Raw genomic sequence first — 12806 nt, 5'->3', positions numbered from 1 at the left:
TATTCGTAAAAATATGCCCATGAAAATCGCTACGATGTACTACGGTTAACAAGGACGAAATGTCATCGCTTGAACGTAGATTCGAACCGATTGCCATTTTAGCGCAAACACTCCATGTTGCTATTTGAATTGTGGGAAGTACAAAAAAATTCACCTGCTTCTCGTATGCACAGCTGGTATCAAGCTTAATGCTAATAGGATCACAAGTGATAGTTTAATGAATTATTCCCCATGTAATAAGAAGACTCCAAATTAGGGGGTGCAAAATACTCGTCAAATGCTTTTTCGAGCCTCTCGATCAACGAGGAATTTTTTGCCACCTTAACAAAGGCTCGCCGACCAAATGGTCACACTTTCTCAAGAAGCCGTCTCAAGTCGTCTCTAGCAGAATACAAAGAGACTGAAAAAAAAATAGAATTTAAAATTTGGTGAATGCAATTTCTGCGTTCGATATCGGCTTGTTGTCAACCTGTCATGTTGAGTCAAGTACGTTTGTCTTGATCGAAGAAGAAAACAAAAGCGCGAGTAATGATTAATTAATTTACAGCCTTTCATTTGGTGAGCTAGCTGCTACGCTAAGTAATTGTACTAAATTCATCATTTAAGGTAATCCTACACCTCGGCGCTGACAGACTCAAATTTAAATTCGACCAGTAATTTAAAAAAAGAGTAAAAAAAATCAACACCACCCGTGGTTTTCTTTTTGATCCTTATTTCTAAGACGAAGAATTATTTTCTCTTCATTTCATTTTTTCTCCTTTTTTTTGGTTCTCAATCTTAAAACTGTTTTTCTTTTTTCGCAGCGAGGCTCAGACACAAATTGTTAGTATCGCATTGTTGGTTCGGTTTCCCCTGCATCTGCCAAATGTCTTGTTTTTTTCCTTACATCAAACCTCATGCTCTAATATCCTAACAAACGGCAGGAATTGCGACATAACCATCATAACAATTGAAAGCTGCTTAACTTAGTATCAGGTCGCAGACAACAAAAAAGACAGAGGTGTTAATTTGAGCAACCATCAATACGTCGCAATTATTGAGGAAAATGGCAATTTCAACATGGAAATAAGTCAAAAAAAGATTTCATATGTTCATATTCGTTTGACATTCGTTTGACAGGAACGATCCATTTTTAGCATACCCCCAGATAAGTAAGCTCAAGTATCACTTCTTTGCCGAGTTTTTAAATGCACCTTTTATCTTTTCCGGCAATCAGTGCGCGCGGGTCGACGTACAATGGTTTACTATCGTTCCTGTTGGGTAAACGTCTTTTACGGTTTTACAAATATCAATGCGTAAATTTTTTTCATACCTGAGGTCGTATTAAACAGTTAACATAATTTCGGTAACAATAATGGACAAGATAAGAGATGCAGACACAGCATCTTGCAGCGACAACAATAAAGATCGAATTCTTAACTGACTAAACTAAATTAATCAAACAAATCTGAGAAATTCGAAACTTGCCTTCGACTCTTTTATCTTCAGAATTATTTCTTGAGACGAAAAATTAAATAGAGATTAAAAACACATCTTCGTCAGCTGAACAAGCTGACATTCAAAATGATTGGCTTAAACCAAATATTCCAGTTGCATTGTTCCAAGAACTGTGATCACGTGATCGGACGTGTAAATGTTTTCATGAAATCGTTTTTAAAAAACACTTCAGTGTGTGACAGTAAAGAAAAGGCTTTAATTTTAAGTAGTAACGAGGTTATTATCAATAGACAGCGATACAAACTGTAAAGCTACCTGGTGTTAATAGAGTAGAAAAAAAACCGTTTTTTTTAGACTGTCAGTCATCTAGATCGGAAAACGACAGTGAGCTCTCAAATGTCGATTGTAAACAGGAATTTGATACTGTATTCTGTTGCACCTGCTGGTACTTTCTGTGTCATTTAATTCGGCGCTGCCTTTTTCCAAGGTTAAGATACATCTGTCAACAGTTGCAAAGGATCCGAAATGAGCTCTTGTCATTTTTCACGGCAAGTTTGAAAAACAAAATGTGTAAGCTAAAAGAGTAATCTTTTTTTTTTAATTCTACTCTTTAGCAAAAAAGCTTAGCGAAAATAAAGGCTGTTATTTAAAACACTGATCATGATTCATGCGCTGGCGATCTCCAAGGAGCTAAAATAATAGCGCAAATACTTGAGCGACAGCTGAACGAAAATCTTATTTTTGTTATGAAAAAGGTTAATTACTCGGTGTTATTATAAATTGTTTCGAAGTTAATGATCTTCAAATTGGAAACTTGCCGAAGGACCAAATATAACGGCGTTTGAAAAGAAATTAAAGTGTTTGTTTTGTTTGCTCTTTTCTGGAGGCAAATGAAAATTGAAAGCACTCTTCAAATAATACGCCAGCAAAACTCGTAAGGTTTTTGAAGATTGCAGCTAATTCACTCAAAAGCTTGGATTCTTGCGAGGTAGAACTTCTCTCCCCTCTTTTGTTCCATCGTTCACAAAGTTAAATCAAAAGATCGTTTTTAACCTTGCGTATGAGACGGCCGTAGGCTATGAAGGCGAAAACAAGTCCGCAGTTATTTTTAAAAATACAGATGCAATCACGTATTATTCGCTTGTCCGTATCGAATTTTTTTTCTTTTAATAACTTAGACTCGTTTACACTCACCACATTAGCAAAAAAATTGCGCAGAACATCACAAATCTTAGCACATACAATTAGTTATAGTTTCCAGCATACTGAAAGGAGAAAAGGAGAATGCATAAATTTTCTTTAACTTCCATGTTCTTGTAGTTAGAAAAAAATTATCCAACAGGTCCCAGCGTAACAGATGAAACCTCCTTTGTTGAATGACATTTTATATATTTCAAACTTTCTTTACGAAAACTGAAGCAATAAAGAGTGATAAAAACTATGATTTTTGTTATTTTGTTCTCTATCACATCCACTCCTCACCTATTTACTGGTGTGATCCATCTCTTAGTTACAGAATAAAAACGCTCCTTAATGACCTTAACAGATATTAATTAGATATGTTTGCAACCCGCTTTCCTTTGTAATTTTCGGCCAAATAAAAGGACTTGAGCCACAGTAGCAGGTAGAATACACAATACTCTAATCCTTTTCTTCTTTACTCGTATCTCTTGGGAACAATTGTGTTTTGTTTTAGCAGTTTTGCTACGCGGTTTGTCTTTTTTTGTGAAATGTTTGTTGGATCGTTACGCCAACAGAAAAATCTAACATTGACTAACTGGCTTTCTAATCACTCGATGGCTTATTTCACTTCTTTTCATACATATCAGATGACTTTGCATGCACTGGGTTAAAGGAAAATTACGTGGGTGTAAAAACGTGCTCGCATTTATAATACAGCCAGCTCAATATGACAACAAAACCGAAGTGTTCAATAATAATTTCTTTTGTAATTCAACTTTTCATCACCATTTCTGTTCATATGAAAATTATTTAATTTCGAACAACGAGAACTTTAAAATCTGCTCTTGACAATACGTGCATATTTTTGGAGCGCTTCGGCATCCCTGTACAACAAAAACAAGTATAATTAGTTTTTTGTGCGACACACGCCATGAAGCCAGTGAATATAACACAAAACAGCAATGGTAAAAGACTGGTGTTTGATGCATAATGTGTTACTAATCAACGCGAGATGAAATTGTTTCAAGTTAACTGTACTGTTAAATTCTGCCAAAAGGTGAAAGAGCTAGTGATTTGAGCTTATTTCGACCTTTTTCCGTCCAATTTTCATCAGTGGTATTACAAAGTTTTAAGAGTTAGGCTTCTGTGTTGTTACCACCCTAATCAAAGCACTACGGCTCAGTCGACATTGAAATATCTAAATTTGATTTTTGCTGAATGCAAGGAACAAACGAAAACTAATAATTATCAATTACAAAGTCAGTATCGCCGTATCAATAAAAACGTTCAGAAGGGTTGTTACACATAATAATAGAAGCCACAGAAAATCAAAATCTAGTTATGTTTTTGTTTATTTTATATGTTGTTCTCTTTAAGGATCGTTTTGGATCATGGACCAGGAGGTTTTGAGTTACCTTAACCAACATATAAAGCTTTCTCACATGTCGTTAAAAACTCTATTGTTTTTACGCGCACGATTTGCCTCCAAAGGAAAAATAGAGCTGTTCGTATCTTCTTGTTAATGAGAAACTTTCTCCTTAACATGAGTTATAAGTATAATTTTTTTCATTAAGTGATAACGGCTGGTACATGCTTTGCAGTCTAGGCAACGAAAATAACGGGCAAATTAGGATGGGATGGAAGCCTCATGGTGTTCATTGAAATAATGAAACAGAGGGGTTTCTGACTGTGATCACCGGTGGCATATTCATTGTAGAGCTCTGTAACAAATTTATTTCGTAATAGTTATGTTCTTACCTGTTCTCAGTAAAATGGAAAGGATGAAAAGAAGGCAACAATAACACCAGCTAACCGAAAAAAAAAACTGCTGTCGTTTATTTTAGTCAGAGTGACTAAGGAAGTTTTTAGCGGGTATGCAATACCAACTGAGCACGATTTAATTCAATTAGAAAAAGACCTACCCCTTTGGCATCGGCTTTTTATTTACAGGGGAAGATCTGGTAGATATTTTTAAAAACATAGAGATACAAAGTGAACACTAACCCCGAAAGGTGATATGATAAGAGAGCAACTAATTTCCTCGTCACTGACGCTGTGTTTCTATCATCTTTTTGTCCCTCAAAGAACAGATTGATTGTGCCGATAACGAAGAGTAAACCAGAACACGAGGGTTAAGGGAAAAATATTATGAATATTTACCACGGAACAGGTCTCGGCGCGTAAAGCAATTTTTCAAAAAAGCACTTACAAAGTTTTGCTTCAATTTGATGGTACATCTAGAATGCGCGGTACCCCATTCCGGATAAACGAAAATTATTTAGCAAACTACAGGACTGTATCATTTAAAAATACATGGTGTTATTCATTATGCTTGTGGCATGATTCTTTGTTCAGCATTTTTTGGTGTTTACTGGGACAAAAGTTCAATTAAGTGAGCAGGCACTTTTGTATCAAACTCTGAGGAGTGTGTAATAACTTAGTGCACAACCAAACAAACGCATCTTTAGGGTAAAATGGACGAAAAATTGCTCCAAAGTTTGAAGCTCGAGAAAATTTTATGTATTAATGAGATTTCTTGTAACTATAGCCAGGATAAAGTCACCTCTTAAAAACTGATAGTTAATGCTAAACACGAAAAAAGTGTCATGATATCAAATTGCAAACGCACGCCATTTTTCTTATTTAAGAGAAACATTTCATTCCCCTTACGAGTATGAACGTTACCTGATTCCTTTACCAACACATTGGCCAATGTTTCGTTTGTACAAATTTAGTTCCAGATCTGTTTTATTCTCGTTCTATTGAAGCAAATCATGATTGTTTGTTTTTATGTTAGTGAGTGAGTTTGTTTCCCACGGGAAGCTTACTCGGGTAAATAAGTTCAATTTGTACCTGCTATCAATAGAATGTGGTTCATTGCTCCTTTATAGACAAATTTGAATATGGCTGGTGGTCAATACGAATATATCCACCAGTTAATAAGGTTTGCTGGTGGAACGAATAATGAGTCCACGGCGTTTATATAAACTGAAGCTGAGGGTTTAGATCGATGGAGCGCTCGACCGTAGTTCTTTCTATCTAAGGCCACAAGAACGCTTTCCGGCCCGAACTCTGTCTTGACTGCGGATTAGTGTGTATCTGTTCAAGTTTTCATGGAATGAAATGCGGAAAAATGGCCACTCCCACAGAAAACACTCCCTTCGCAAGGCTGTTCGGTTTTCTTTCATCCCGTTTCTGTCTAATCATTGTCATTTGCTATGGATGGAAATAATTTCATTTCTTCAAGGGATGAAGACATTGATCGGTCAAACATTCCCCAATTAAGTCCGGTTTACAGCTGGTTCCAATGCATTTTCCCTCGAAACATTTGATTTCACCGCAATGCCATTAACGAAAGAGACAATTTCGTTTTTCTAATTACAAGAACGGGAATGATGGACTTTTTAATCGTAATTTTAAAATTCGTGAGGTGAGACTTTCCATCATGGAGTGTGTGTATTTTTTCGTCAACCTGAAGCAATAGCAGGTGAATTACAACAATATTTATAACTTTTAATGACTTTAAGAAATGAACGCCAAACCTATTTAACTAAAGTTATAATCAAAATAATTATTGCTGGATTTAATTGGTCAGGATACAGTTCTTAAAGTTCATCAAAATGTGAACTAGCCCCTCCCATTTTCTCTAGAGAGTCTTTTGAGAATAATTTTAGAGCTTCACTCTACGTGCTTCGTTGATCAAAAAGTTTATCTAAGATTGGATTTTTCGCATACAATGGCTTAAGTTTTTAGTCTCCTCTCAGATAAAATAAGTTGTTAAGAGCACCAAGTCCGTAAGTTATGAAATGTAGCAAGTTGTAGCATTTTAAGATCTGTCTCGGTTATTTGGGCCTTAGTCCTGAAAAAGACTCTCAAATTGACGAGCTTCACACACAAGCGCTGCACAATTGGCGATCGAAGTTAGCCTTGCGCTCAGCCATTAACAAAAGTTGGAAAAGGCGACGAAAATAGAACAACCCTCGCAAAAAATCGCTTCGTCTGCTGAATTACTAAGTTCATTTCTGAAGTACTTTGCCCTCGTTGAATGAAAATAAAAAAAACGTGTCTGGTCTTTTCCTAATCACATCAGATACCGCTGAAACTGCTTCAGAAACCGAAAGTTTGTGTCTATCGAGTCTCAATTAAGGGGTGTATCCAATAAACAATTTCAGTAAATTAGTATTGTTATTATGGCACAAAAAGATCGTTTACAGAATCAGTGAAATAAAAAGTGAGAAGAATTTGAACGGATAGAAAAAACACATCGGACGATAAAGGAGAATGAATATCATTTCAAACCTACACATAACAAACGCAAGTAGGGATACTTCGGTTTACCATCACTCCGCCTTTTAACATAAAAGTTTCAGAGCGACATAATCGGCTGAACTTGTGAAATTCAAACTACTTAAAAAACGGGCCACTGAGTACCTCAGAATAACATTCACATTACCTGAGTAAGGTTTTTCCTGCCATGGTTAAAGTACTGCGCCATAGTTTGCAAGATTAATTTTACGGGGGTAGGAGATATATTGGGAATGGCTGGGGTATTTTCCTTTAAGTAATAAATGCCGTATTACCTTTAATTGCTATGGAGTGCCTTATATAATAACAGGCATGTTTGTACATCTGTCGCTAAGACGGGCCGCATTGAGACAAAAGTTGGCGGTCTCTCTTAGTTTGGACTTTACACATTAAATCCTTTTAACAACCGATGCATGTTGCACTGGTGCAAGGTAAATCAAGATGATATGAAAAAAATTAATGAAGAATAAAGTACGTGTACGTTGGCTACAACAACATTGCATCATCGCTTTATTGGGTAAGGTCTGTAGCGCAAACGAGCAGCGTCGTGTGGGTTTTACTGAATGTTTTCTCAACTCGCAAACACTGCGGAATTATCGAAAAACAGCGAAATGTTTTAGTAATGAAGAAAAGTGTTGTAATAAGTCGAAATGCAGCTGAAAAGATCGGTAGCTGCGCTTTATTTATTTATTAATTGGCGTTAAATCCGTTTTAAGTGGTATACAAGCTCAATAAATGCAAAGGCAAATACTAATAAACACAAAGCGTTCGAAGGGACCTCACTTTTACGAACCTGGTTAAACTTAGGGCGTTTGTAAAAATTAATTGAATCAAGACTGAAAAAGAAGGATCATTTTAAAATTAAAAGGCGACAAAACCCTTTTAAAGAGTTAATCCGAAGTTTCCAAAAGCTTTAATTGTAAGAGAACGAAAACAAGTGATTGGGCGTGGAAAATAATTTGTGTAAGACCACAGAAGTTGAATTTATTTTTAAAAACTACACCGCAAACTCCATTCACACGAATGACTTCAAAGACTTTTAAACGTTTCTGCCAGGAAACAAATCATAAAGGTTACAGCGTTATCCAAAAAAGATTAGGTTATGTGAAAAAAAAATGTTGGGGAAAGACTTATGATATTCAAGGGAGCTAGGACAATCTAAGATAAGAATTGGAAAAGATTGCAAGAAAGCATTAGAAATGAAGAATCCTTCGTCAAAAAACACAGCATTTATTTTCTAAATTTGACATTGCGATTTCAGAGCAAGATGTTACTGAAATGATGAAGGATAAAAACGAAACAATTGACAAAGATTGAATTTTTCGCACGGGCGAATGATTGATCAGGTTCAGTCTGATTACACAAAGTGTCAAGGCAATTAGGGTTTGTTTCTCACGTTAGATTGATGTTTTATGGCGTCATTTTATTAATGTTTATTGCCTGTAAGTTTGCAGCCTGGTAAGAGTATGAAAGGTTTAATTTTCGGTAATTTCTTCACTTTACTCAGTTGCCTTGATTCGGAACAAAAGGAAAATTGGACTGTTTGACCATTAACTTAAACTTACCCACGTCTTCCTATGATACCATGTTTGTCACCACAAGACTCTATTTAATAACCAGCGTTGGAGTGAGACTGGAAAGCTGCGTTTATCTTTAATCTAAAACGTGTGGAGATGAAATTAAGTTTGTCATTTTCATGATAGTTTTCGAAATAGACCAACTAGTCAATTATTGAAAAATTAGCACGTCTATGCCTCACGCCTCCGATTTTTAAGAAAGTTCCCTTCCAGGTTAACTTTATAGAAATTATGACGAGTGTATGTCCGCAATCGATCACAAAACATGTCCCATTTCTATTAATTTGTCATTTCGAGTTTGAAAGAAACTGATTTTGCCCATAGACATTATAGATGTGTTTGAACCTAATGTTGGGCGTTTACTGCTAAAAAAATATGACCAAGCAGGTCAACTATGTTGCTTACTCCATGATCAAAACTTGAAAACTTAATTTTAAAAAACTCTACTGACTCAATAGCTCAGGAGCTATTACTGATACATACAAAGTTGTGAATTTTCATGTCAAAGGGGCCTCGGAGATTATCAAGAAAGTTATGTTATATTTCCTATGTATTAAATTTTGCATTTAGTAAGATATCGATCAGATATTTAATGTGTATCAAAGCCATACAGATATTTATTAAATAGACTCAGACAATACAACCCTTAAGAGTCCAAGAAACTTTCCTCTTATCGTTGAATGCACTGTCTCGCAGCGAGGTAATTGGAATGAAGAAAATTATTAACCTCGGCATATGTGTTTGAATTTCACCGGATTCTTGGAGCTAGCTACCAAGAAATGGATATCGTTACTAGAAAATATCACCTTTCCGATCTTGGGAGTACAGTAAGAGTGAAGAATGTGATTATGTCCCAGTATAGGGAAAGGCAACACTCTGTGCAGGGGCCAGCCACTGATTAATTATCAAAACTTTTACGTTCATGTCTTGTTCTCTTGGATTTTTGACACACCTCACATAAATCAGAATGAACAGAAAAAGTCCAGATGAACTTCAGACGTCCTGACACATGGGCATCTTGCTAAAAAAAAACCTCCGCGGATAGGAACTTTCTTAAATAGTCAAAACGTTTGTCATATCCCGTGCAAAGATGGTATAAAACCAAAAAGCTATAATTTAGGAAGCTAGGGTGTCTTTCAAAGGAATGGTGTTATTAATCTTTAATTTTGCTGGGCACTTTCAGCAGTACTCTTCGTTTCAATAAACTATTCACATTTTTCATCAGGTCCAATTTGGTTACCAACTGTTCTAAGCGCGAGTCAATTTTTTATCCATGTTCGACCATAAACATTTGACGACCACTTTATATCTGAAGCCTCTTCAGTGAAAGCACATGGCGATTACTATAACAAACTCAAAACATAGCAGTTTATATTTAATCTCTAAAAACTGTAAGTATTATGTCATTGTACAAAATCATAAAAATGGTACAGTCTTTCTTAAGTGAAAGGTTCTTCTCTTCATGTACGAAACGAAATGACGAAAAAGACTAAAGCTCAAGTGATCAAGGAGAAGCAAAAGAGTCCCCCACCCTTAAAACGATACATCTCCTTTATAATTGCACATCAATACATTGAAAAAATATTCCGTGTTTTAAACCCATTTTCGTACTGAACGAGATGCTATACAAATCAGTTTCAAAATATATTTAATCAAAGAGCAATCGGCAAAAGGCCACAACAACCGAATGAACATGTGTTCCGAAATTGAGCCCACCACCAAGAAGTAAGTTTCTTTAAATCTACGTGAATTATGCTTTTCGTTCTAAAATATTCAAAAAGGTATCAGTATTATTCTATGAAAAACTTGCTGTCAGATCAATTGACGGCTTAATAGTTTCCTGTCTTTAATGTAAATCTGTTTAAACAAAGTCAAAAAGTTTACTATGTTTAAACAAGAGGGCCAGTTTCCAAGCTTAATCAGCTGGAAAGTGTCTGCTAAACTAAAGTCAGTTCGAGGGTTTCTTTACAATACTCAACAAAGTAAAAGGAAACTCTCCGTTTCCTTCTTCATTTATTCTGAGAGTTCTTACGGTTACTCTTTGAATTTCAAGAAAGATTAAAAGCATCATGTGTTCCTTTTCCGCTCGCAACACCTTTTAGAATAAAATATTTACGATTCGTGATCCCGAGACCAAAGCTTCATGAATGGACACAATAAACTGCTACAGACAATGTATCATTAAAAAGACAAAATCCCCCTGGGTATGAAAAAGATTTTGAGTCTCTAAATAAATAAAAAAAAAATTAAGAAAAAAAAAAGTAAAAACACATGCAACGTGCTTTTAAAAGCAGGACGCAAATTTCAGCTATTTACAAAACACTTACGCTCAGAAGCAATATAGCAGGTTTTAAGTAAGAACAAACATCATGAATAAGTTGCACTTTTCGCTTTACTTTCCAAGTTATGACACTACATAACTTATAAAAACCCTTCCCAAAAATCTTTTCTATAAGATACACAAAAAATGTTTGTGTAATTAATGCGAACAAATGACAGAGTAAATACCTCCCCGCGCTATTTACGCTTGGCGTTCTTCACGTGGATTGTCTTAGTCATTCTGATAGATTTAGGATACATTTACCAAAAATTTCGTCAGTAAAATTCATCTCGGATTTCTCTCTTTTTTTTTCATCCACAACACATCCAACACAGAAAATCTGTCTCCTATTCTTAACAAATAGAAGCACTGTCACATTATTGCCACAACAGCCGTCGAGCAGACAGTAAAAGTTGCCACTTTACCGTTCGCGTAAACAAAGCTCGAAGTTTCTCCATTATCACAATAATCTGTTTGAGTAAGCACAACTTTGAATTGACTTTAGGAAGTGTAAACACCCTTAAGATGGCGCGGTCCTTAAACACTTCGGCGCCCATTCCGGCTGTTCCTGTACATGCCAAATTATCGTATCTTCCCCTAAAGAGCAGCCATATATATAAATTTTGTTGAATGTAAGTGAACATTTTGCACTTTCTTCGACATGCTTGGTGAAAGAACCTTTGGTAAAATCGTTTTGACTATAACTGGGGAGATACTTCTAAAAACTATAATGATGCTGATCGATATGTAAGCACTCGCTAAGTAGATTCTTGCTTGTTCAGCAGTTACCTGGTTAAACTCGGTGCACTTAACAGATCTTTCAAAAGTATATGCACGTTAACAAGAAATATTCACGATGTGCCATTACCTTGATTTGAATCATGATAAACTATTAGTTTTTGGCTTTGGTCAGGATTGTTGTGATTAAAATTGAAACGCAAAGCCATGGATCTTCAGACAGGAAAAACTGGATTGGGGTGAAGCCATTCAACACTTGCAGCGGATCTTTTTTCATTCAACGATCATGCTTTAAATCTATAATCGTCTGCCTCCTTTAGTTAAAACAATCACGTGTCTAGAGGTCCTCTTTGCCAAAGTGAACAATGTGTAATGTCGATTTAGGATGGCTAATGATGCTAAGACAAGGTGCTTAAATTCAAAGATAATGAATAAAACTAGAGTAGACATTTTAAAATCATCACATTTTCAATTACAAATCACTCACGGAACGTGCTTGAGACAAGGAGTGACTTTCCAAACTGTAACATGAGGACAATGTCCTTCTCAAGAAAACGGTTTAAGTAATGCATTAGTACTATGCTTGTAGCTGATCAGCTGTGCACATGCAAATATTTTCGAGTAAATATGATAAAAGCTCTACCAAGGCTTTCAATAATTCTCCTTCATTAAACATGTATTCAATGCATTTTTTTTAATCACTGCTTTGCTCAAAGAATTCCCCGCTTCATTAACCTTATAGAAGACCATAATAACTCCTTAGGATTATTGAGAATCGGGAGGGAGCGATTGACAATTTTCATCTTTTCTTGACAAAAAACTGACCGCATGATGTTAGAACAATATCTAACACTCCCTGTGCAGTTGATACTTTCATTATTCGTTTTCTTATAACTTTACATTACTTATTACCTTAAGGTCTAGCTCTGCTAGAAATAAGAAATTATTTACAAGCTTATATTATTTTTATTGAATGACCTACGACGATATATTATTTTCATTCATTTTCCCAACACCAGGATAAGTTGAACTCATATAGTTTCTAAATAAGATATGGGTTAATTTTATCATTTAACAATGAAACACTTGCTATCATTTTAGTTAGATTTTGTCCGAATGACTCATGCTCTCGCTGTATTAGCTGTATGGGCGTTTTATTGCCATATGCAATTAATCTTACTATCATTTCGATTTTCCCCAGTTAAGTTTTTCATATCAAAGGAAGGGAGTCTCAATAACTATAGTTT

Source organism: Pocillopora verrucosa, chromosome 8 (genome assembly GCF_036669915.1).
Source record: "Pocillopora verrucosa isolate sample1 chromosome 8, ASM3666991v2, whole genome shotgun sequence".
Lineage (NCBI taxonomy): Eukaryota > Metazoa > Cnidaria > Anthozoa > Scleractinia > Pocilloporidae > Pocillopora > Pocillopora verrucosa.
The sequence above is the reverse complement of the archived record's forward strand: the minus strand, read 5'-3'. Positions refer to the sequence as shown.